At 54.2% G+C, this 22,531-nt stretch overlaps 1 protein-coding gene across 3 annotated transcripts in view; it reads right to left on the bottom strand.

Annotated features, from left to right (window-relative positions):
* The window catches only part of PKNOX2 (PBX/knotted 1 homeobox 2), a 254,565-nt gene that overhangs the window by 173,365 nt on the left and 58,669 nt on the right, over window positions 1-22,531 (bottom strand). For all 3 annotated transcript variants that reach the window (XM_037038201.1, XM_037038199.1, XM_037038200.1), the window contains exon 2: window positions 15,827-15,896. The gene's annotated coding sequence lies outside the window, so the exon portion shown is untranslated. The remainder of the gene's footprint in view (window positions 1-15,826; window positions 15,897-22,531) is intronic.

The raw sequence follows: 22,531 nt of genomic DNA on the forward strand, positions 1-22,531 counted from the left end.
TTTGAAGGCCTCCGGATGGGCTCTGTGCCTGGGTCAGAAGTCAGAGCCCGCACGTGACCTGCTCATGCAGAGGCCCCTGCGCACCGGCATGTTAATGAGCTCCGCAGATGCGGCCACACGTGACCCCGAACCGGGAGGAAATTCCGAGATGTTCTAAATTAGAGCTACAGCAGCTGGAAAGTGAGAGAAAAACAGGACTGGCAGCCTGTTCTCAGCGGAGGACCAGCCCTGACAGAGGACTGCTCAAATTCCTGGGTATCCGCTGGAACTTCAACAGATTGATTTCCAGGTGGCTATTTCGGCAGATCGTCCTAGCCAGGCGCCATCGAACGGTGGGAGGCTCCGTTACACACGGCCTTTCCGGGCCTCAGCTGCAGCCTCTCTGCAGGAGCAGACAGGCCTTTTCTACAGGCTGTGAGCCTCTCCCAGAGCTGGCTCCACGTCTCCCACCCCTTCACCTGTAGCTGATGTAAATTCTTTCCGACGGTTTCCATCTCCTTCCCTCTTCTGCTCCTTGATGTACAAAAACACTAGCAAACTCCCACACGAAGGACACGCTGTCTTTCCTACCCGGCGATGCTGCTGCCGGTTTAGGCTCCGGGCCCCACAACTGGTCATTTTTTGCCCGCAGTGGCCCAGTGAAGCCTGTTTCCCATAAAGACTTTCAGCTGTGGAAGTTGACATTTTTGGTGTAACAGCAGCCCTCAGAAGAGTGAGCTGACACCTGTACACGACCCACAGGCCCCGCTGGTGCAGGTGTGCGGTTCCAGAGCTGTCCTCGAGCTTAGGGTCCGATATCCCCGGGGAGCTATGAGGACTTCTCATGGAGACCCGTCCTTGTCCCGGATTCAGGACGCTGCCACGCATTCATCCGCCACCCAAACCGGAAAAGCAGCTCTCATCCCGGATTCCCCCTCCCCCTCGGCCCCACCCATTTCCAGCCTTTCTCTCCTCCACCTGTAACACCTCACCAGTGCACACGGTGTTCTCTTTCTCTGTCGCCACTTCCTTCCTTCAGGCAGCGCATCATCCCTTGCAACAGCTTCCTAAAGGCCTCCTTGCCTTTTATTTTTTATCTTTATTTATTGCCTTCTTCTACCCATCCTAGGTACCGAAGCAAGAGCAGTCTTTCCAAAACATAGGTCTGGCCAAACCAGCTCCCTGCATAGAAGTCATCTGTGCGCCCCCACCCCGCTCCCTGGTAGCCGGACATTCAAGATCCTCCACAGTCTCCTGCCCCACCTCTCACCACAGCCTCAGTCCTGCTCCCTTGGCACTCGGCTGAGTCCTCGTCCTTCAGGGATCAACCCAGAGCCCTTCTCCCAGAAGAAGCCTCCCTTGACCCCACAGTTTTATTAGTTGCACCCCCCACCACTCCCCAGTGCTTGCAGGATGGTCTGCTCTTGCCTGGCTACAACACTTGACATCCCGTACTGGAAGTGCCTGCCTTCCAGTCGTCCGTCCCTGGCTTCTCCCTGCCCTCTAGGCTCCGAAGGGCAAACCGCAATCCTCAGTGATGCCTGAACACAGCGCGCAATAAACTTGTGTGGAATGGACAACAAATGGACAAATGAATGAATGAGGGACACATGAATGATAGAGTTAGGATGCATTAACTGAAGAATAAGTAATACGTAACCGGAGATCATCACCACATTGGAAGCTGAGCGCAGTAAGCAGGCAGCAGAAACAGCGGACAGGGGCTCGGAGAGGTCTGGGGCTGACCCAGCAGGCAAGGAGCAGGAGACACGGGGAGGGGGGGAGGACCCTGCAGGAAGGTGGGGAGGACATCTGAACACGCAGGCCCTTCCCACGCTGCTCCAGAGCTCTGCACCCCACCGGCGGAAATCTCAGCTACCTGAGAACAGAGGCTCGCCAATGAGAGAGACTTACGCTATTTTCTAAACTTTCTTTAAATTAAAATCAGGAAACGCACACACATCCACATATACCCCACAGACATCTTCGTCACCGAAAAGTTGCTCCCTATAAAATAAAAGAAGCTGTTTAAATGTCTTCCTTCCAAGCTAGCCCCACAGAGCTGGAGCTGAGAATACATTAGCCTTTAATGAAGTGAGACTCTCATCTTCCAGGAGACACCTCATTTAGCGCAATTGTTTCGGAGCCATTACGGAAAGACAATTACAAGGAAGCGGGGAGAGTAATTGGAAATGCTGGCAGGAGTTGGGCGAAATGATAATAAATAAAAATATTCAACCTAATAAGCTTCCAGGAGGGGGTGGGATGAAGAAAATCAACATAATTAGAACTGAACCTTAGCAAGGAAAAACAGACAGCAGGGTGGCGGTGCTCAACTTGTACAGGAAGAAAGGGGAAGTCACACGCAGGGACGCTGGTTCCTGGGCTGCCGGCCGCGGGCCCCTCAGGAGGCGGTGGGAGGGCGGAGGCGGAGGCCCAGTGTGAGTCGTTCCTGGACACAGAAAGCTGGGTGTGTGAGAAAGGCTGGCCCAGCCTGGCGCCGTCCGTGTGCGGAAAGGAGGCCCAGGAAGGAGCGCAGCCCCGGGCCCCGGTTCTGCTGCTGCCCATCTCCAGGGCGGTGGCCGAGGGCAAGGGGCCTGGGCTTTCCGGGCTGTGCTCTTCTCACTTTCAGAGGAGGGAGGCAAGCGGGAACATCTGTAAGCAGCTATCTGCCTCCTGTGAAGGCCACCTCCCTCTCGTGTTCACTCCTTATCTGATGGGCCCTCTCTCTGGTTCTGAAATTTCAACACGGGGCCCGCAAGTCAGGCTGAGAGACTCAGCCTCAGCCTCAGCATCACTTATATAAAAATCATTCCTGACCCACTCTCGTCCCCCATGGCCTGCTGAGCACACACTGCGGCCCACGCAGGGCCTGGCCATGCCCACGGGGTCTGTCTGGCACTGCTCTGGACACAGCACTATTGGTTGCCGGGCCTGTCTCCCTAAAAGGCCGTGGGTACTGACTGGAGCGTTTGCAGAGGTGATGGAATGAGGCCTGGGATTTGTTTCCAAATAAGCCCAGTGAACGGGGGAGCGCTGCTTACATTATGAAGGTTGTTTTTGTTTGGCTGCTTTTTGTTTGGCTGTTTCTGAGAAAAAGGAATGCACGTAATTGGAGGGTGCGGACCTCTGACTTGTCACCGAGCACCCAACTCAGAACCTGGTGCACAATAGACACGTATTTTTTTGTCATTGTTGCATAGCGGGTCTGTGGTAAACACGTCCTGTGCTGTCGGGGGATAGGCCATTGAGGATTAAGTCAAGGTCAAATTGTGAAACTTTAAACGATTCTCAGACAGCCTCAATCGATTCAAATGAATATAAGTCCAAGTCACACGTAATTTACCGAGCACCTACAGTGTCCCATGGACACTCACAGGGCAATAGGATCCCCAGCTCCTTTCCCTGAATTTGCTATGGGATCAGATTCAGGATGTGAATCTTTGGGCATGAGATGATGCCGCACTAAGGGGTGAGACATTTGTCCGGAGACACTAGCAAATACACACTAGTCTCACCTCCTGGGCAGTGGGGCAGTGGGGCAGCGGCCTAAGTCCATGGTCCTCAGATGGGTTTATAACCCTACAGTAAAAAATTCTAATTTATATGTATGAAATATGCATGTACATATATACATCAGGCATGCTCTTCCACCAATACATGGCGTGTCTTGTGGAACATATTCAACAGCAGAAACCTAAACAGGATGCGATAAAAACACAAATAAACAAAGGTATAACGTTTTCTTCTCTTATTCCAATGGCCCCGCTTGCAGGCTCTTTGTCAGAGACGTTGCACAGAGGGTATCAGCTTGCTGAGACCTGACAGGCCTGCCCCGCAGAAGTAATTCCAGTCTGCTCAGCGCACCTGACAGAACTTAACACCTGTTTTTCCCTCACTGGCCGTGGCGTCCAGTTTCCAGGAACTGGCAACAAAGGTGCCTCCGGGTCCATCGGAACCCTGGGACAGAAAAGTCAGAGTGGAGGGTGCGAGGAGAGCCCAAACACCTCCCTCTGAAGGCGGCTAGGAGTCCCGTTCATTCGTTCACTGGGTGCTGTGCTAGGTGGAGCGAGGGTGACAAGCCGTCAGCCACGGACCCTGCTCTGACCCACTTCATGGAAAAGGACAGATGCAGATACACTGGGGATGTGGGTGGACGGGTCAGTGCTGGAGACTCAGACCTGATGCCCTGGGAGGGAGAAACTGCGTTCCGCAGAGGGAGTGGTGGCATGGGACAAGAGAGGTGGCAAGAGACGAGGGCGACGTCGAGGGGAAGAGAGGTTTCAGGAAAAGGAAATGTCTGTGGCAGAGACACAGGGGCAGTAAATTAAGGGGACCGTTCTTCTCTGCCCGTCCTCAGCTCAATCTGGAGGCTGCACTCTGAGGCCAGTGAGTGGGAGAGAAGGAAGACTTCCTAGAATTGCAGACAGGAAAGATGGGGACAGGCTCTCAGACCAAACACCCGAAATGAGACGGTCCCGCTGCCGTGACTGCCTCCCTTCACACGCGCCAGTGGCCCATCCAAGGGAATAAGCATTTACTGAGGCTCACAGGACAGGAAGGCATTCTACCACAATGGGCCTGCCCCTCTGCTGGGGGGACCGAGGAAGACCTGGCCTCCACGCAGGGCAGAGTAGACACCCATGAGGGCCGGTGCTGGCTCCAGACGCTGCACTCAGAACTCTCTACCTGGACTCTTTTACTGGAGCAAGGCACCTCTAGTAAAGATGTCACTGAAGTACAGGGCGATAAACAGTCACAGTAAGAGGACCAAGATACACCGGAGCTCCAGAGAGATAACCCCTGGCTGAGATGTGGTCACACACTACACATCACCCAGAAACTGAGCTCTGCCCAGGTCAGCGAGCGGGGTGACGGGCCTTCCAGGCAGAGACCCTCAAGTGAGGAAGCAGAGGGGTACAGAGGGTACAGAAACTGCAAACCCTCCTTATAAAGACAGATGGGCCTAGACTCAGCAAATCCAAAGAAAGCAGGAACCATCAGGTCCCTGGGAGGAGACCAGAAGCCCCGGGGGTCACTCTCAGGCTTGCCAAGTAGTGCCCAGAGCTGGGTACCACACACAGTCAGCGCATAATAAATGTGTACTGAGTGCAGCTTGTCATCTCTAGGACGTAAGAGCTGGGATAAGCAATTCATTCTTATAAAACCCCAGGCAGGGCCACATGCGGAGATGCAGTTATTAAAGTCTTTTGATGAGAGAGGGAGAGGAGGGAGGAGGAAGACCCTGTCCATCATCTTGTCGACAGAGCCCCCGCCCCTCGATATCCAGACGCAGGCACAGGGTCTGAGAGGGAAAAGCAGACAGCCATGGGCAAGAAAGAAACACTAGTGACCACGTTCTGACCCCTGAAGCTGCGCAGGCATGCCTGTTCTGTCTTCAATTTTCCCAACAGCCCTGTAAGGTGAGATTGTTCTCCCCACTAACCCATGGGGAACCTGAGGCTAAGACATGGTCCTGTCTCATCAGGGGAGGGCACGGGAGAGCAGGCACTAGAGCAGAAATCCACTGCACTCTGTTCCTCCCGAGGCTTCCACAGGGCGGGCAGGGGACGGCCAAGATGGACACCAGCAGGCAGGGCACAGCCCCAGGTTCGGGGTTTCCTCCCATCTCTTCATGTTCTGCTGCCCCCTGGACAGCCCTTGGTGAAACCCAGGAGTCAGTAAGGACCTGCCTCAGGGCCCAGGCTGAAGACGGCCGCAGCCATCCAGACGTGGAAGGCTCTCTGTGAAGCGCATCTCAGAAGGACCCGTGGTAACTGGTCCACAGCAGCCTCCCACCCTCCCCTCCCCCAGCTCCTCGCTCCAGCCTTGATCTGCATTGTGCACCTAGAAAGCCAGCACCCATCCTACAAAACCCCTGGAACCTCCCCAGGTCCTGACATTGCCCTCCCCACCCAGGAATCAGAATCCTACCCCAGGACCCTTGGTGGCTCCAGGCAAGCCATTGCCTCTGTGGAGACTCAGTTTCCCCACTCAATACTGAGGAATCCAGTGATCTCTAAAGTCGTTGAGCATCCCATGAGCCTCTTTCTCGCTCCCTGGAGTGTTCGGTTTCCTCCCTGCCCCACCCCACGGAAGCCAGGCACCCTCCCCTCGGCTGGGTCACCTGCAGGCTGAGTGACCCACCCTAGACCCTAGGAGCCATAGGCTCTGCCACCCTAGTGGCCAGGTCCCCGATTCAACACCAATACCAACTGCTTCAGATAAGAGAGGTGTCCAAGCGCAGTGGGAAGCACACCATCTTGGCAGTTGGGGAAGCCTGGGTTCAAATCCCACGCTCCTCTTTCTAGCCGTGGAACCGTGAGCACGTTGCTTGACCTTTCTGATTGAGCCTGGCCCCCTGGTCTGTGCTGGTGGAGGCCCTGTCTCAGGGGGCTGGTGGGAGATGCCCACAGACAATGCCTGAGAAGCACTGCGGGCCGTGGCCATCACAGGGCAGACGCCATTCCTGTCCTTCGGTCCCTCCTGGGCTGGTATCGCAGTGGGACTCCCGGAGTACTTGACAGTCGTGGGGATCACATGGTGTGAGGAAGAGCTGCCACCCACACCCAGCCAGACACCAAGGCTCAGCAGTTTCATGACGGAAAAACCCACCTGCCAGCAGCAAAGGGTTCCCTGGGGAGAGACCCAGACGGGTCACTTGAGTGTGATACGCTTTTTTAAAACTGGGCTTAAAGTTATAAAGCAACAGCAGTGAAATCCTCCTGCCTCTGCAGGGACTTGGGCCCAGGTGGGAAGCAGAGGTGTTAATTAACCCCCTCCCCAACCTCTTGGACAAGACCAGCCTGAACACCGTCCCTCTCACTCTCCGGAGCCAGAGAGCGGCTCCACCACAAGGCCTAGCCTGGAGAGGGATCCGCCTTGTGGACCAACCTCACAGGCACCCCCAGATCGCCACCCCCAGATGCCCACCCCCACCCAGCCTAATTCAGTCCTAAGTATTCCTAAGGTGCCTTCCAATTTCCCGCTGTAATAAATGGCACAGAATGCAAATGGAGGTGGATGTGGGACACAGATGTTTGCACTAATTTAATTGAGGGAACACCTTGGATTAAACACTTTGCAAAACACTCACAAACAGGTTCAGTGCATTCGGTAATGAAAAGCCTTCCAGCCTCTGGCACTCTGCTGTGGCCGCCTGGGGCTGTGGAGAGTCGGGAGGGGGTTGGGGGAGGGGGAGGCCCCAAGCTGGGTGGGGACAAGCCGCCTCCAGACACAGGGATAAAGCAAGGGAGCCAGTCCCTGGGAGGGCTTCCTGCAGACCCCCCACCAGCTGGGGCCTCAGAGAGACAGAACCTGGAAGGGCTGGGATGGAAGGAAGCAGCACCTGCTTCCGCAGGTGGGTAACTGCTCACCTGCAGGGGTCAGCAACAGGCAGGTATCTCCCCGCCGTCCTCAGGACTCAGCTCCAACCTGCAGGCCTCGCTGCCTGTCTGGCTGAGGGCCAGCTACCCGCCACCTATGTAGAACTGGAGTCCCCAAACCCAGTGACCCCAGGGAAGATCAGCCTGTTTGAGCTTCTGGGCATGAGGGAAGGCGAGAAACAGCTCTCAGAAATGTGGGAGGAATGTAATGCAGTGCTAAGTTCTCTGGAGCTTCTCCTTCCTCACCTTCCCCTACAGCTTAGGGTGCCTCAAAAGCTCGAATTCTGGGCATTTGCCAGACCTCAGCCCTTCCCTTTGCCTTTTCCCAACCATCCACTCATCCTCAGTACCTGCCTTAGCGGTGCATGCAGTATGGAGAGGGGCAGACTTGATTAGCCTGTGATAAATGCCCTCAGGGAGGCGTGCATGTCCCTGGAAGGGGCCAGTGCAGGACCTTGGCAGAGAGGGTCAAGAGACCGCTGGAGAAGAGGGGAAAGCGGAAACAGCACAGGCTGGGATAATGGGGCACAGAGTCTGGGCAGCTGTAGAGTCCCAGGATGGACCATCTACATGGGCCACCAGGGGACAGGTGGCCTGCATGAAGACAGGCCGCTTTCACCAGCCTTTCTTCCACCCCGGCCCCTGTAAGTTTGCACAGTCGGACAAACCTGAATCAGTTTCCGTACTGATTGCTCTGCAAGCCCCAGAGTTCAAATCAGGCCTGGGCGGTTCGCTATTCCTGGACACAGAATCCCTAATTTTCAAACACAGAGATCACTTCAAGTGTAATAATCATTATAGCAACAACCTCTTCTACTCCTAGGGCGCTTTAGAGCTCATAAAACACTTTCACACATCCCCTATAATCCCACCAACAACCCTTTGAGAAAGCTGGGAGAGGCAGTATCGGTGTTCTTGTTTTCTGGATGAGAAAATTAAACCCAAGTTCCCACATGTAAGTAGCAGCACTAGGTAGGGCTCAGCTCAGGCCTGACGCCGAAGAGCATGCTTGTCCACTCATTCCATCACTCACTTGTTCATTCAATCATTCCGTGCATCGCGGGGCATTTGTTGAGCACCTACTAAGTACTGAGAAACGCTTCAGACTCCGCATGGCATGGTGCGGATGTTAGGAAGATGAGAACCCAAGATGAAGAGACAGATGCCGGCAGACACACCAAGACCAAAGGGGAATGCCGGTGGGGCAAAGAGCAAAGCGCTGAAAGTCAGGAACCAAGGAAACCACAGAGCCACTCTCTTCAAAACTGCCTCGGCCTTACACACACACCCCACAGCCTGTACACGCACACACCACACATATGCACACTGAGCACACACACGCCCTTATGACACAACTGAGCTGTTCTCCAGGGGTGTCCCTGTGCCCTGAAGCATGGAATGCAGACTCTTCCACCCTGACGTCCCCTCCACTGGCTGGGTAAGAGTCCAGCTGGCAGCCAAAGGCTGCCCTGCACAGCCTGGGCTTTGCCAGATGCACAGGGATTTCAGCACGTGTAAAACCCAGCCGCAGGGGAGCAAGTGTGTGGCTTAGATAAGGAACGTGAGTGGGTGGGCCGATGAGAGGGTGAGTTGAGGGATGGAGGGATGCGTAAATGGTGGGGGTGGGAGACAGGCAAGCATAGGAACTCTCACCTACTGCAGGTGGATCCTGTGGGCCCCACCAGTGAGCCCAGTTACTTTGTCCTCTGACGAGGACACAGGAGCCCCAGTTCCCTCTGCAAAAACAGCACCTGCCTTAGGATCCATGTGAGAATGTGTGAAAACTGTCACCTGGAACAGGGCCCAGAACACAGAAGGAAATAGGGCCTTCCCACCTGCAAGTGAAGGCAACAGTACAGGTAGCGGGCAGCCCAGCAACTCCATGGTCGCCACGGGAGTCAGCTCTTGATCCCAACCACATCCGTCCTGGAGCTGGGGACCCCACTAGACAGTGCCACTCCACCGTTCACCCTCTTCTCCTTGGTTCATTCATCCACCTTATTCAACAGGAGGGCACCTGTCATGGCCAGGCATGATTCTAGGTACTGGGATTAGGAGGATAAGGTCCCCCCCTTAACTTGGATAGACAGACAAACAACCACGACTGAGGCCCTGTGATGACAGAAGGCACAAGGAGTGCAGCCATGTTTTGGGAGAGAGGGGGAGGCTCTGGAGGGAAGTATCATGGGGGATATTTGAGCTGGGTATTACAAATGGAGAGGGGTGATCCAGGCCAGGGTGATTCCAGACAGAGGAAACGGCGACGCTACAGCACTGAGGTGTGAAGCTACACAGAGCACTTGGATGACCCGGCATATCTGGGTGCCGGGGTGGGAGAATGCCCGAGCGTCCGAGGGTCTGTAACAGACAGGGAAGAGGGAGCAGCAAGGGCGTGGTGGATGAAACTGGACAAGTAGACAGGGTTGAGCTGCAAAGCCCAAGGTGAGCCAGGCCAAGGAAGCTGCAGACAGTGAAGAGCCAGTGGGGGCCATGGAGCGCGGGTGAGGCACCGTCAGGTACAGCAGCCTTCATCAGGCTCCGACTATTGTAGGCGCAGCACTAGGTTCCTCCAACCGGAGGAGGCTGCCCTTAGCTAGCTCTGACGATAAGTGAATGTAAGGAGGTATTCTCCTCTTTGATTCAGGCCGTCATTCCTGGAGAAATGGCCAATTTTGGAGCAATTTATCTTCTCCGAAGAGCCAGACTGGCTGGCTAACAACAAAGGCAAGGAGAGCAGTTCCCACATCACTAACTGTCTTTAGCATCACCACTGGTCCCCCCCAACCCCCATCCCCCAACCCCCCACCACAGCCAGAGCTACTCAGAGCAGTCTGTGAAAATCCTCAGCCCCTCCTAGGGATTCTGGAAGAATCTGAGAAGGGATCATGGAGACATAGAGGAAGAGAAAAGGGGAAGAAATCCCTCAGGCTGGACACAGATTTATGACTGTCTAGATTTCCAGTGAGCAGGAAAGAAAGGCAAGGTGGGTGATGGCAATCACTTTGTAGTTTCCAAACCCTGCTCCCAGCCTTCCCCGTCCTCCTGCTTGCTGTAGGGGTGTCTCTCCCGCCAGCTCTCTCTCTCCCCTCCCCAGCCTCCCGGTCCTCCTTCCTAGGTCCACTCCAGAAAGGTTTATGAAGAAGCTACAGGCACAGTCACGCCAACTGAAAGGAGATTTAATTAGCAAAATCTCGTTAGGCAAACAAAATTATCCGTAAGACAATAGTCCTCTGGACAGGGGGTATGATTAAACAAAGCCATTAATTGAGAGAGCCGCTTTGGCAGCTTCCCGGATGCACGCATCCCGGGCGGGCTCCACTGGCTTCCCTGGCCCAGAGGAAGAGTCCCCGCCTCCTGCCGCCCACCCCGCCCCTCCCCCCTGGGTCTCCTGCTTCCAGAGCCCCTTGAGTTGGGGCTGCAGACCTCACCGTCTCATCAGCGGCCTCCCTGCCACCAGATTCCTGCTAAAGTGCCTTGATTGCATAATGTCTATTTGCATAATGTAAATTGCAATCTCCTAGCTCAGGAGGCAGGAATCACAGAACAGCCATTATTTTTTACCACTCCACAAAAATTCTACATTTAGAAAGCAGATTTGCAGCTCAGAAAGCCATATAAATCTGAATCTGCCAGAAACGCCATTAAATCACTCCAATTAAACCGGACCGACCAAGAGCCCTGTCGCCATTCTCCGCACACACGAGGACTCCCGGCCCAGATGGAGGCCATGGGCAACTGGAGGCTGTGGCAGCCGGGCAGGGAGCAGGAGCTGGGGGAGGCAGGAAATTACATCATAGAAACCTTAGCACTCGCCGCAACATGGGCGCCCATCAAGACCTGGTAGAGAAAGGAGATTTCTTGCGGGCATACAATCTGTCTGCAGACTTTTAATTTACGGAGCAGGAGAGAGCTCAGGAGGAAGGAGCCTGCACCTGCAGCAAAGGTAGAGCGGCAGATCCAAGGTGCTTCACGCAGGGGTGAACCGTCCTTGCCTGTAGCAGCTCTTCAATGGCCTGTTCTTTCTCCTCCCAAGTCTCGCCTCCAGCCAACCAAAGGAAAACTGAGGACAAATCCTGCTCAGACTGGGCTGGAATCTGAGCTCCTCTTAAGGGCTGTTTCCTGGGGGGCGGGGGGGGGGGTCCCCTGGGGAGAGAAGTGAGTCACGAGGCCCTGGAAGGAGGCATTCCCTCTGACAACCACTGCTGAGTCCAGCTTCCCCACACTGCCATACCTGGTTACTCTTTGCCTCTTTATGGCTCATTCAATATTCATTTGTCAAAGGGCAAGATGCTAATGTGTATTATTAAAATATCAATAGTTCATGAGTGAACTTATATGGACGGTACAGTAAAAGGAAAGATTCTTGACCATCTCTGTCAGAAGCAGTGGAGAGGAACAACCACTCAGCTCCACTTTCTATTTATTCAGCGGGTGGACGGCTGCCCAAACCGTTCTGAGCAGCCACCACGTGCAGGGGTGGCCCGGCTGCTGTCGTGCAGGACCTCGCTCAGTCCCACGGCAGGCCTGGGAAGTGTGTGCAGTCCTATTTTCAGGGTAGAGATGGGGAATCGAAGACCAAAGAGATGGGCCCAGGATCCTAAGTCACAGGCCGGGACTCAAACTCAGCTTTGGACTTGAAACCCAGTGCAGTACCCCTCCGCCCGCCAAGCTGGAGCCTTGAAAATACTAATGATCTTTCTGTTCGTCTCTGCTCCCTTCACCTGCCCGAATTAAACATTCGCTTCCTGACTTACGTTTCACAGCGGGGGAAGCAGGGAACAGGAAATCACTACAAGCTTCTGCGCAGACTGGTTTCAAGAAAGTGGGCCCCCACTTTAGACGAATTTAAACAAGTCCCCATTGTCTCTTGTGCACATTTAGAATCTCAGAGCTGGGGGGGACACTGGACATGGCATAATCAGACAGCCCCATTTTACAGGACAGTAAACCGAGGTTCTTGGAGCCTCACAGTGAAGCGGTTTCCTAATTTGATTTCAGCTCCATCCCTAACTTTCTCCATCACTTACTAGGGTGTTTCTGGTGTTCTCTCAGCCTCTGCTCTTCTCTATAATACAAAGCTAATCACAGTGCCTCATACAGTAGTGTAAGCGTTCAATGAGAAAATGCTGTCAAGTGGTTACTCGGCTTGGTGCCTAGCGTGTAGTCAGTGCCCGGTAGGTGTTGGTTATTAACATTACTACTGAGCTGACTTGCGAAAGACTCCAAGACTCCCGCCAAACACCAGCACCTTTCCAGCAAAACCAAGCCCACCTCACCCTCTCTTCCCTGGCCCTCCCTTTCTGCGTTAGACACTCTCAGACCTCAGTCCTTTGTGAGAATGGCCGGGTTCTGTGTCCACTCTTTGATTGCCTGAGTTTTGTTTCTATCCCCTTAAGTGACAACAAGGCACCCAGGGCACTAAGATTCTCTTTTGAAATTTAGCTGCATCTGGGTGGGGAAAATGACAAAGGACAGGAGCCTGGTCCTTCAGGGCGGCCCTGCTTCGCCCCCAGGTTGTAAAGTCAGAGGGGAAGGAAGGAGACAGGCGACATGGGGCGCGGGGAGGAAGGGCTGCTCCGGCCTCCCGTCCACGCACGTCCTGTCGGCTGGAAAGTACCCCAGTGTGGAAGGCCACAGAGCTGAGGGTCTGGAGGGCTCTGGATGGGAATGAAAGGCTCGAGGCTTATAGGGTCCCTGGTCATAGGAGTCCTGGAAGGGAATTCCCCCTTTCAGGGCCCTGTGACTCACCTCTCCCCGGTGACCCCCTAGGAAACAAGGACTTGGTCCAAGTCCCTCTGCAGACCTGCACATCAAACTGTGGACTGTAAACCAGACCCAATCTGGCAGAGACGGACCAAAAGGCAGAGGTTTCCTCCCACTGCAGGGCCTCAGACACCCGCATACCTCAGGAAGTCCTGCCTTGGGAGGAAGCCTAGTGTGGTCCCTGGGGGCCCTCTGAACCCGGCCATTCTGAGGGTGCAGTGACAGTGTCGTGACCTAAGGTGAGGGTTTCTTTAGCCTGTCCTTGAAGACAGATGAGGCCACGTTGTGCCAGGCTGTGCAAACACTGGCTGTGGGGGTGGTGTTCTCCAAGCTCCATGTCATTGCGCCGCTGTTCTCCCCGCCTGACGCATGGTGGTCGAGCTCTCTCTGTGCTCCCTTCTTCAAACCTGGGGCCCTGTCCCTGCCTCCGTCGGGGATGTGGTGGAAGTGACGCCACCTGCCTTCGAGGGCAGGCCACAAGAGGCAACCATGTTCCCTCCTGGCTCCCTCCTGGCTCCGCCTCTGCCCCAGGAGGTGCCCTCTGGCACCCAGCTGCCAGACGGTAAGGAAGCCAGCTACAGGGGGAAGCACACAGTCTGGCTGATGACCCAGCTGATGTCTCAGCCAGCAGTTAGCATTCAACCCCCCGAAGGATGGGCCTGTGGATGATTTGGGCACCCAGATTTTTTTTTAAGATTTTATTTATTTATTTATCTTTAGAAGGGAAGGAGAGAAGGAGAGAAATATCAATGTATGGTTGCCTCTCATGAGTCCCCTGCTGGGAACTGGCCTGCAACCCAGGCATGTGCCCTGAGTGGGAATTGAACCGCGATCGTGTGGTTCCCAGGCCCGTGCTCAATCCACTGAGCTACACCAGCCAGGGCCTGGCACCCAGATTTTGATTGGCCCCAAGGGAGACCTGGGGGAGCAGAGACCAGCTGCCCCTCCTGGGTCTGGTGTGGATTCCCATCCCACAGATGGTGTGAGCATGAGGAACACTGTTCCATCACTCAGCTCAGGGGTACCTTGTTGCACAGCCCTGCCCACCGAAAACCGCTGAAACTAAATGAGCACGTTCACCGCCTCTCGTTCAAATGCAGCCGTCACCAGCCTCCTCTCCGAGACCCCAGGCTCCCAGACTGTTTCCTGCTCAGCAGGTCCCAGGCCCAAAGAGCCTGCCTCCCTGAATCCTGTCCTCCAACCCCCAAAGACCATTCAATTCTTCCCGTGCCTGAGCCCTGGGACCTGAAGAGACCTCTTTCTCCTCGTTCCTCAGTGCAGGCCAAGCCTGTGTCTCTGCGAGGGAGCTGTGTCTGACTGTGCATGGCCCAGGAGCCTGGCCACTCTCAGGGACGGGGAGAGAACATGGAGACCTATTTCCCCCAGGCACCCTGCTCTCATTAAGGTTCACGCTCAGCTTGCTCCCCTCGTACTTGACTTGACTTACGAGGACCCTCTAACCCCCAGTGAGAGGACGCATTGATTCTTACAAAGGTCATTATCGTTCCGCTCTGGCTCCCTCACCGCCAGCCCTGTCTCCTAGGTAGGCTTTCCTGGAGCAAGATGGGGGGAAGCACCTTTACCACCCCCTGGGCCTGGGGATCCGACCACTCCAGAGCCTGGGCTGCAGAGGAGGTGCCCCGGGAGAGGTGGCCGTCAATCACAGAGGCGACCAGCACCAAATCGCAGACCATTAGGCGGGAGGGCTGGCGCCCTGCTCACTCACCGGGCAGCCATCGGCAGGATGTTAGACGATCACAGGGCGGCCATTCTTATGATTTATTCAAATACTCATTACAGTCAATCTATTTTTACACAGAGGTGAAGATGTGTGCTGATAACGGTTAATCATTTATAATTCCATGGACTGGTTGGAAGCCAATGTTCTATCAAAGTCGGAGCAGCGGCTCAGCCTCTGGTAGCCGCAGAAGCAGGGTGGGGGAGCCGGGGCAGCCCAGCCTCCCAGCTCACATCTGCGGAGTGGCAACCGGGTCGCGGGTGCACCGGGGACATGCAGATGTGGGAATCCCAGACTACTTCCGGGGAACTCCCAGCCTGGGGTGGGCGGGCAGGGTGGGGTGCTGCTCAGAACGTGAATGCAGCTAAGAAGTTCGGAAAAGGGAGAAATCACTTGTAGCTGGAGTTACCAAAGAAGGCCCCACAGAGGAGCCCGGGCTGAGGCCGGGTCCTGTAGGTGAGCTCACTTTGCAAGGGGAGAACCAACATGAACCAGTCTGCACAAGTATAAGGTGGGATATCACTGGGGAAGGGAAGGGAAGTGACCAGCGGTATTTCCTGGTCCTTCTCCACCCCGCCCCTAGAAATAACAAGATGTAAAAGCAGGGACAATGGCCTTAGCCCAGGCCCCTCTCTCACGGACCCCCAGGCTTAGCCCACACACAACAGGGTCAGCCTTGCCAACTCAAGAGCGTCCCTCTGTGACACTCTGATACAGTAACCCAGCAAGGCCACCTACTGCACAGTCAGCGGTGTAATTACATAGAATGTCATATGACAGGACATCTGTGTCACATCCAGACTTAACCTAATCAAAGGCCCGCTGTAGTTCAGATTCTGATGAGCCCATAGTTGAGTGTTCTCTCCTGCGAAGGGCCTGGTGTTAAAGAGCAGGCTTGAGCTGGTCTTTAACCCACGACCTCAATGAGTCGCCATGGAAAACGCCAATCAGATTTACTCACAGTTCACAGTCCTTCTTCTATTGAGCGGCATGGAGGACAGACAGCTTCGGCGTCCTGCTCCAGACTTCACCTGTTGACAAAAGAAACATCTTTATAGACTGTGTATGACCCTGCTGGGAGTGACAGCCAGGTGCAGATGACAGGAAAGTCAGTGGCAGGTCAGGCTCAGGAGCAGGCCCAGGCCCGGCGGCCCCGTGCCCACAGTGCTGAGTGAGAAGTCTCCCGAGCAAGGGACTCCTGGTACACAGCTGTCATTGGAAGGTGGCTAAGCGGGACAAAGAGATGGGATCTCTCCCTCTCTCTCACCTGCTTGTTGCCTCAATTTCTTTGAGTTCCATCCCCTTCCCCATAGCAATCCCTGAGAAAGATTCCGGGCTCATGGCTGTGGCTGGCCGAGGCAACAATGAGCTACTTGTGCCTCCTATCTGGGAGGACCCCAAGCAGGGGACAGAGCTGAGCAGCCTGTAGTGTATGTGGGGAAGGCTGCAAAAAACAAGCAAACAAACAACAAAACGCATGCTGTTGTCTATGGCACGAACATGGAAAGGTGATGTGGGAAAGAACTTTCAAGACACATTGAAGAGTCTAATTGGGCTGGAAGGAAAAGGATGTGTGTGGGAATAATCGGGCAAGGCTGGGAAGATCAACCGTATGACTGTCTTTGACCCTCTTTCTGGGATAAAGTGGCAAAAGCAAGGACGAGAGTGAGGAGGATGCAGCAGGTAGTATCGTCAGGTGTTCGCGCTGATTAACACTCTCGAGTGGCCGCAGGAATGAGGCCCGCAGATCCTGTTACAAAAGTGCTGCCACGTCACTGGGGGAATAAGATTAACCACACAAAACGGCATCAGACAAGACAAGACTCTGTGTAAAGTCGAGCTGAACTGAGACTATAATTCTCCCTCCACAGAGAATCGAGGGCCGCGCACTCAAGGCAGTTTTCAGGGGGCGGTGTAGCCTGGCTGGGGTCTTGGAGGGCTAGGCGGGTGAGATGTGGCTGACAGAACGGAGGGAGAGGGGAGCAGTCCCAGAAAGGAGGACAGAAAGTACGCAGAGCCTTGGGACAACACAGAGGCCCGTCAGTCCAAGAGAGACCCAGGCAGGGACTGACGCTGAGCAAGCCGGACCGGCCAGAGCATCGGGGCTGCAATGTTCAGACAGGGAGGCCGGGCTGGGCTGTGAGCTCGTGGAGCCGTGGAAGTGTTTGGTTTTTAACCCTAGTTGATACAGAATACTATATTCATTTCAGGTGTGCAACACAGTGATTCGACATCTACATGTTTTATCAAGTGATTACCACAAATCTAGTAACTCTCTGTCACCATCCAAAGTCACCACTGAAGGTTTTTCAACAAGACAATGACAGGAATAAGAGAAGTCCCACCCACCCCCACCTTTAGTATTGTCCTTCTAATTGAGACCCAGAGGCTTCTTGGGAGAGGAGGAATTTCAGGTAGAAGCCTCGGGCACGGACTATAGCGTGATGTGCCCATGGAAAGAAAACGTCCTTCCTGTTCATGGTCATGTCCACTAGGACGAGGCACTTGCTCTGAGGCTGTCTGGTACCCCCTGTGCAACCTCAGAGACAAGACCAGATCACTGGATGGCAAGTCTCTGAGGACAAAGACCGCACCTTATGCAGCTGTGTAGTTAGTAGAATACCCAGCATGCGTCAGGTCCTCAGAAAAAGTCAGTGGAAATGTTTAATGATGGATTTTGTTTATTCCAGCCAGCATCCACTACCAGCATCTCAGAAACAGCCCCTGGCAGCAACAGGCTCCAGCCTTTGTCCTCCTAAGGTGCTGGCCCCGTGCTGCTGGGCACACAGGAATGCAGCACACAAAGTCTCCAGGCTGAACTGACCGTGGCGGGGTTTTGTCCCAGTCTCTGGGACCGTCTGCTGAGACAGCAGTATCTCTGAAGAAGATACGGCAGACTTGCTGTTTGCACACACTGCAAAGCTTTGCCAGAAAGATAGATTCCAGAGGGTTACAAAGCTTTTAACATGCTGAAAGGATTGGCCCAAACTAGAAAGTACATCTTTCCTCCATCAGTTTTTGCTTCTTGCACAATAACATCATGACAGCCATAAATAAAATAATTTGGAAAATAAAGTAGAATTGCCTACCACCCCATCACTCTAAACCATCCAGTCACTTTATGTTCACATGAAAATCCATTTCTATTTTTTACAGAATTGTAGAAAAAAGTTAACAGGAATATACACACCAATCCTACTCTTGCATCCAAAAATCAATTGCAAAAGCACAGAATAGGGTGACTTGGTTTAAAAAAAAGTAGGTTGAGTTAAACACAAGCTCAGGATGAGCCCAGGGTGCGGTGTTGTTGCCAAACCCATAAACTGTGATCATCGGTGCGTTTGTAGCCATACCATGTCCAACCGAGGGGTGAACAGCCCCCTCACTTTGGGTCTATTGTGTAAGTCTGGCCTCACATTTTACTAACTTTATAGCGATGAGTAGAAGAGAGCGTGAGCAAAGGCACCTGGTGGTGGGAGTACCGGTTAAAGTTCCACAGACACAGTGTGAGCTCTGGGGTCAGACTGCATGGCTCAGCCTGACTGGCGGGATGACTGTGGGCAAGTTACTTAATCTCTCTGTGCCCCAGTTTTTCCTCTGAAAGGTGGGGCTGGCAAGGGCTCTGCCTCAGAGGCAGGTTGTGAGGACTGAAGCTTCCATCCGCTGTCCCGTGCTCACAGTACCTCACACAAAATAAGTGCTTGTGGAATGTTAGCTACCGTTGTCCTTCTTTTCGTCATCAGGAGGCTGCGCAGTAGAGGCATGAAAGAGGCAACCAGAGATGTGTCTCCCTTCATCCCTCACTAGGGTTGTCACTGGTCCTAGAAATCCTAGCCAAGGCAGGGACCCTTCAGCCACCTGGGGGTCCCCCAATGTTTGAAGAAACTATGAAAGAGAAACTGCCTTGCTCTGGACTGTAGGGTTAGGACTAGCTAATAGATGTTAAAGGAAGCCAATCTTCAGCTCCAGATAAGAAAGCATTTTCTAGCTATGAGAACCAGCCAAAACTGAGTTAGGCTTCCTCCGAAAACAGTGAGCCCCACCACATGCACTCGAAGGGGAACCCTGCGGCAGGGTGCAGTCTCCAGACGTGGTCTTCCCATCAGTCCAATGGTGAAAAACATTCACAGACCGAGAGAGTGGACAAACTTGTATACTGATGGAATATTAATCGTGTTCCCTTTCACCATCGTTCCATTACGTAATTCAACCCCTCAAAGGTGAGGAGAGGAAAAAGAACTGTTCTCTGGGTTGAACAGAGTTGAACAGAGGTGAACAGGGTTGAACAGAGCCCCACGAAAAGCATTTACGATCCATGTCTGCTTTTCTCGCATGCACACGTACCTATGCATCCATGCACACATATGCACACGAGTGCACATGCAACCTCTCTGCATTGTTCTTGCTTTGCACTTGTGACCATGAGCTGGTAGAAAGTCTTCCCTGACTGGCACCGACCCATGGACCCCACTGGGGAAGCATCTGTGTGCAGGGTATTTTAGGCTGTTCTGAAGCCGGCAGTTTGCGGTCCTGGCAGGCCAGTGATCGTGCGGAAGGCCTTCAGACCAGCACCCAAGCACCAATGCAGCCAGAATTTCGGCTAAGGCTTGTTTTATTCACCATAAAAATTAAATGGAACCATAAATGAGTTTGACCACTCATGTTATAAACATGAGGGAGTTTGTGAAATGATAAATGTGGAGGGAGTCGTTGAGTGCTTGTATTTGCTTGGGAAAGAGGTGGGGAGAGCGACAGAAGAACACTTCCCACGGCGGGCAGCACGTGCTGAGGGACAGCGGAGGGAGGGCCCACGAGGCTGGCTCAACCAGGTGGGCTGGAAGGGTGGAGAGAGGCGAGCCATGGGTCTAATGCGGAGAGCAGTAGACCCAAGCATTGCAGACACAGGCTCGTGCCCTGGCTCAGTCATTAACTACTACCTCGCACCTAATAGTTGGCTCTGGGGCAGCAACCCACCCAGCACTGCACAGGCCTCCTTGGAGCCTGGTAAGAACCAATACTAATCCCACACCTATCCTTGGTCCCCTGGGCCACAGCCAGCACTGGACACCCAGCTGCAGAGACACCAGGAAAAGTCTCTCAGTCGCATTCTCCAGGCCCGGCCCAGTCCCAGGACTTAACTTTGGGCTTATACCTATAAGTACAGGTGTGTGCAGAAGACCCTGCAAGGACTGTTGGCCCCAGTGGACTAATGCTAATAATTTTCGTGCATGGGAGAAGGAACTGGAGACACGGTGACCTGCTGACAGAGATGGAAATGAGAGGGGGGACTCGCGTGCACAGAGATGTGAGGGCTCCCAGGGCAGCAGGGCCCCCGCAGAGGGTGGAGGGTCTGCTCACAGGGCACCTTGCCTGGCCCCTCGGACATCCTCTGAGGTGTGAGCACACCAAGACTTGCTTAGTGTCCACCAGGAAGGTCACCGCTCCTCCTCCCGCTCAGGTCACTGAGCTGCCTCACGCTTTCTTTCTCCTCCTGAGCCCAGTCAGTCTTCCGGCCTCTCAGTTCTCCCATTTTTGCCCATTCACCACCTCTCCCCAGCCCAGGCTCTCTCTGAAACACTCACTTGATCATGTCCACTCGTCCTCAGAACCCCTTGATGACCCCTCATGGCCTGGCAGAGGTGGTCAGCCGGCAGCCCCTAGGCTAACTCCCCCCTGGCCCGGGGTTTTGTAAATTCTGCCAACATCTAAAGAGTGGGAAAGCTCACATTTGAAAATAGAGAATTCTAACTTTTCCTAAGGAGCCAGATGACCTAGCGAGGCCAGTCCTGCATTACCACGTGGCCCCACCGACACTAGCACCAGCTGCCCCCTTTCAATCAGACACAGCTCCTCCCATTTGACCCAGAGAGAGGAGCCAGGATCACCCGGAATTCTCTCCCGTCACAGGCCCCGGCTCCTGGAGGCTGATGCAAACTGCCTGCTGAGGAGTCTCAGGTTCAAGGTGACCACGTGGCTGGGTCAGGCAGAATGGCATATTCTGTTCCCAGAGGCAGGCTGAAGGAGCAGGTCCAGAGCAAGACCAGCACCACCAGCAGGCCCACCCGGTGTCCTTCCCTCTCCCACGGGCAACTCCTCCACCCCAGGCCAAAGAACTAGTCTCCAGGAAGCCCAAGGCAGGTGCTAAAGAGACCCCACCCCCTTTCTTCCTGAGACTCCACCCCCAGAGTCCAGCCTCTTCCCACCCCCAACTCAGTGGCACTGAATCCCCTCCCTTTATTTCCATCCCACTATTCCTATCAAAGCCCTAACAGCACATATTTTGTTAATTGTACAAACCTAATGGGGGAATGCATTGGCAAAAAAGGGTAATGGCCATCAGACCAGCAATAAAACAAAATTAATGGCCCATAGGAAGAAATCATGTCCACTTAATCCCAGCTCAGAAACTCTAATAGAATAATGGAATACCAGCGGAGGGTTTTTCTCTCTATGTAGATTGCTTACACCATGTTAATCACTTGCAAAGCAGGCCACATACCACTCTGGCTCGCATGACCCTCCAGGGAAAGTAGCAGACCAGAAACATTTAGTGCAAGACTCATTACTGACACGCACACCGCAGCGATGCCTCCCCGCTCCCGCCCTCCCCCAGGTGACTCTGGGACAGCCAGTGAGAGGGGTCGGCGAGAGCCATCAGGGTGGTGGGCTGGGAAGAAAGTTGCATCATACCCAATAACAGCAAGCACTTACTGAGGGCTTATTACGTGCCAAACCTGGGGCCAGCTGAGCACGTTCTGCGTGTTGCAGGGACGTGTCCTGTTCTCATCCTCACAGCTGCCCAGTCCAATGAGGTAGCCACTAGCCACATGTGGCATTACAAATTCAAGTCCTTGTTAATTAAAATAAAGCGAAACCTAAAATTCCGTCTTCGCCCTCACCGGCCACATTTCAAGCCCTCGGCAGCCATGTGTGGTGAATGGTGGTTGTTCTGGAGGCTGAGAGACCACTTCCCCCACTGTGGAACACTGTCTAGACAGCGCTGTTCCGGAGCACTGAGGTCATTTCGTCTTGCCCATTTAATGGATTTGGAAATCGGGGTGCACAGAGATGAGGCAAGCTGCCCCAGGCCGCAAAGCCGGCACACGGCTGAGTGGGGTCTGCCCCAGGCCTGACTTGGTTGGTCTGGCTGCAGATTCCCCACCTCACCCTTTATTTCTGTGCAGAACCAGCAGTCGAGGCAGCAGGGAGGCCTTCTTAGGGAGGTGGGCCAAGTGTCTCCTATGTCCTCTGCAGTGCCCTCCCCCAAAGCAGACAGACCCCAGGGCTCTGCCCCGGAGCCGGCTCTGGGGTGTCTCAAACCGGGGAGGGGCAGCAGGAAAGGGAGGGCTTCACAGATCATCCAACCCAACCTCCTTCCTTTTATGAATGAAGCTGCTGGTCCACAGAAAAGCTAGGTGGTCTGCCCCAGGTCAACCAGAGTTAGGACTGTAACCAGGTCCCCTGACGGCCCCCCCTCACTGGCCAAGGAAGAGGAAAGAGCAATGTCCAGGGTCCACCTGAAGCCACACAGTGAGAGAAGGAGGTGTCTCTCCATCCTCCCTGGAGAGTCCTGAGCCAGGGTCAAAGAGGCCAGGAGGGGCCCAAGGGCACTGGGCTCTGCAGAAAAGTGAAAAGGGAAGAACGAGGGGCAGTTCGGGGCCCAGAA

This window comes from Sturnira hondurensis, unplaced genomic scaffold, assembly GCF_014824575.4.
Source record: "Sturnira hondurensis isolate 20B ecotype Veracruz unplaced genomic scaffold, ASM1482457v3 Scaffold0024152, whole genome shotgun sequence".
In the NCBI taxonomy this organism is placed as follows: Eukaryota; Metazoa; Chordata; class Mammalia; order Chiroptera; family Phyllostomidae; genus Sturnira; species Sturnira hondurensis.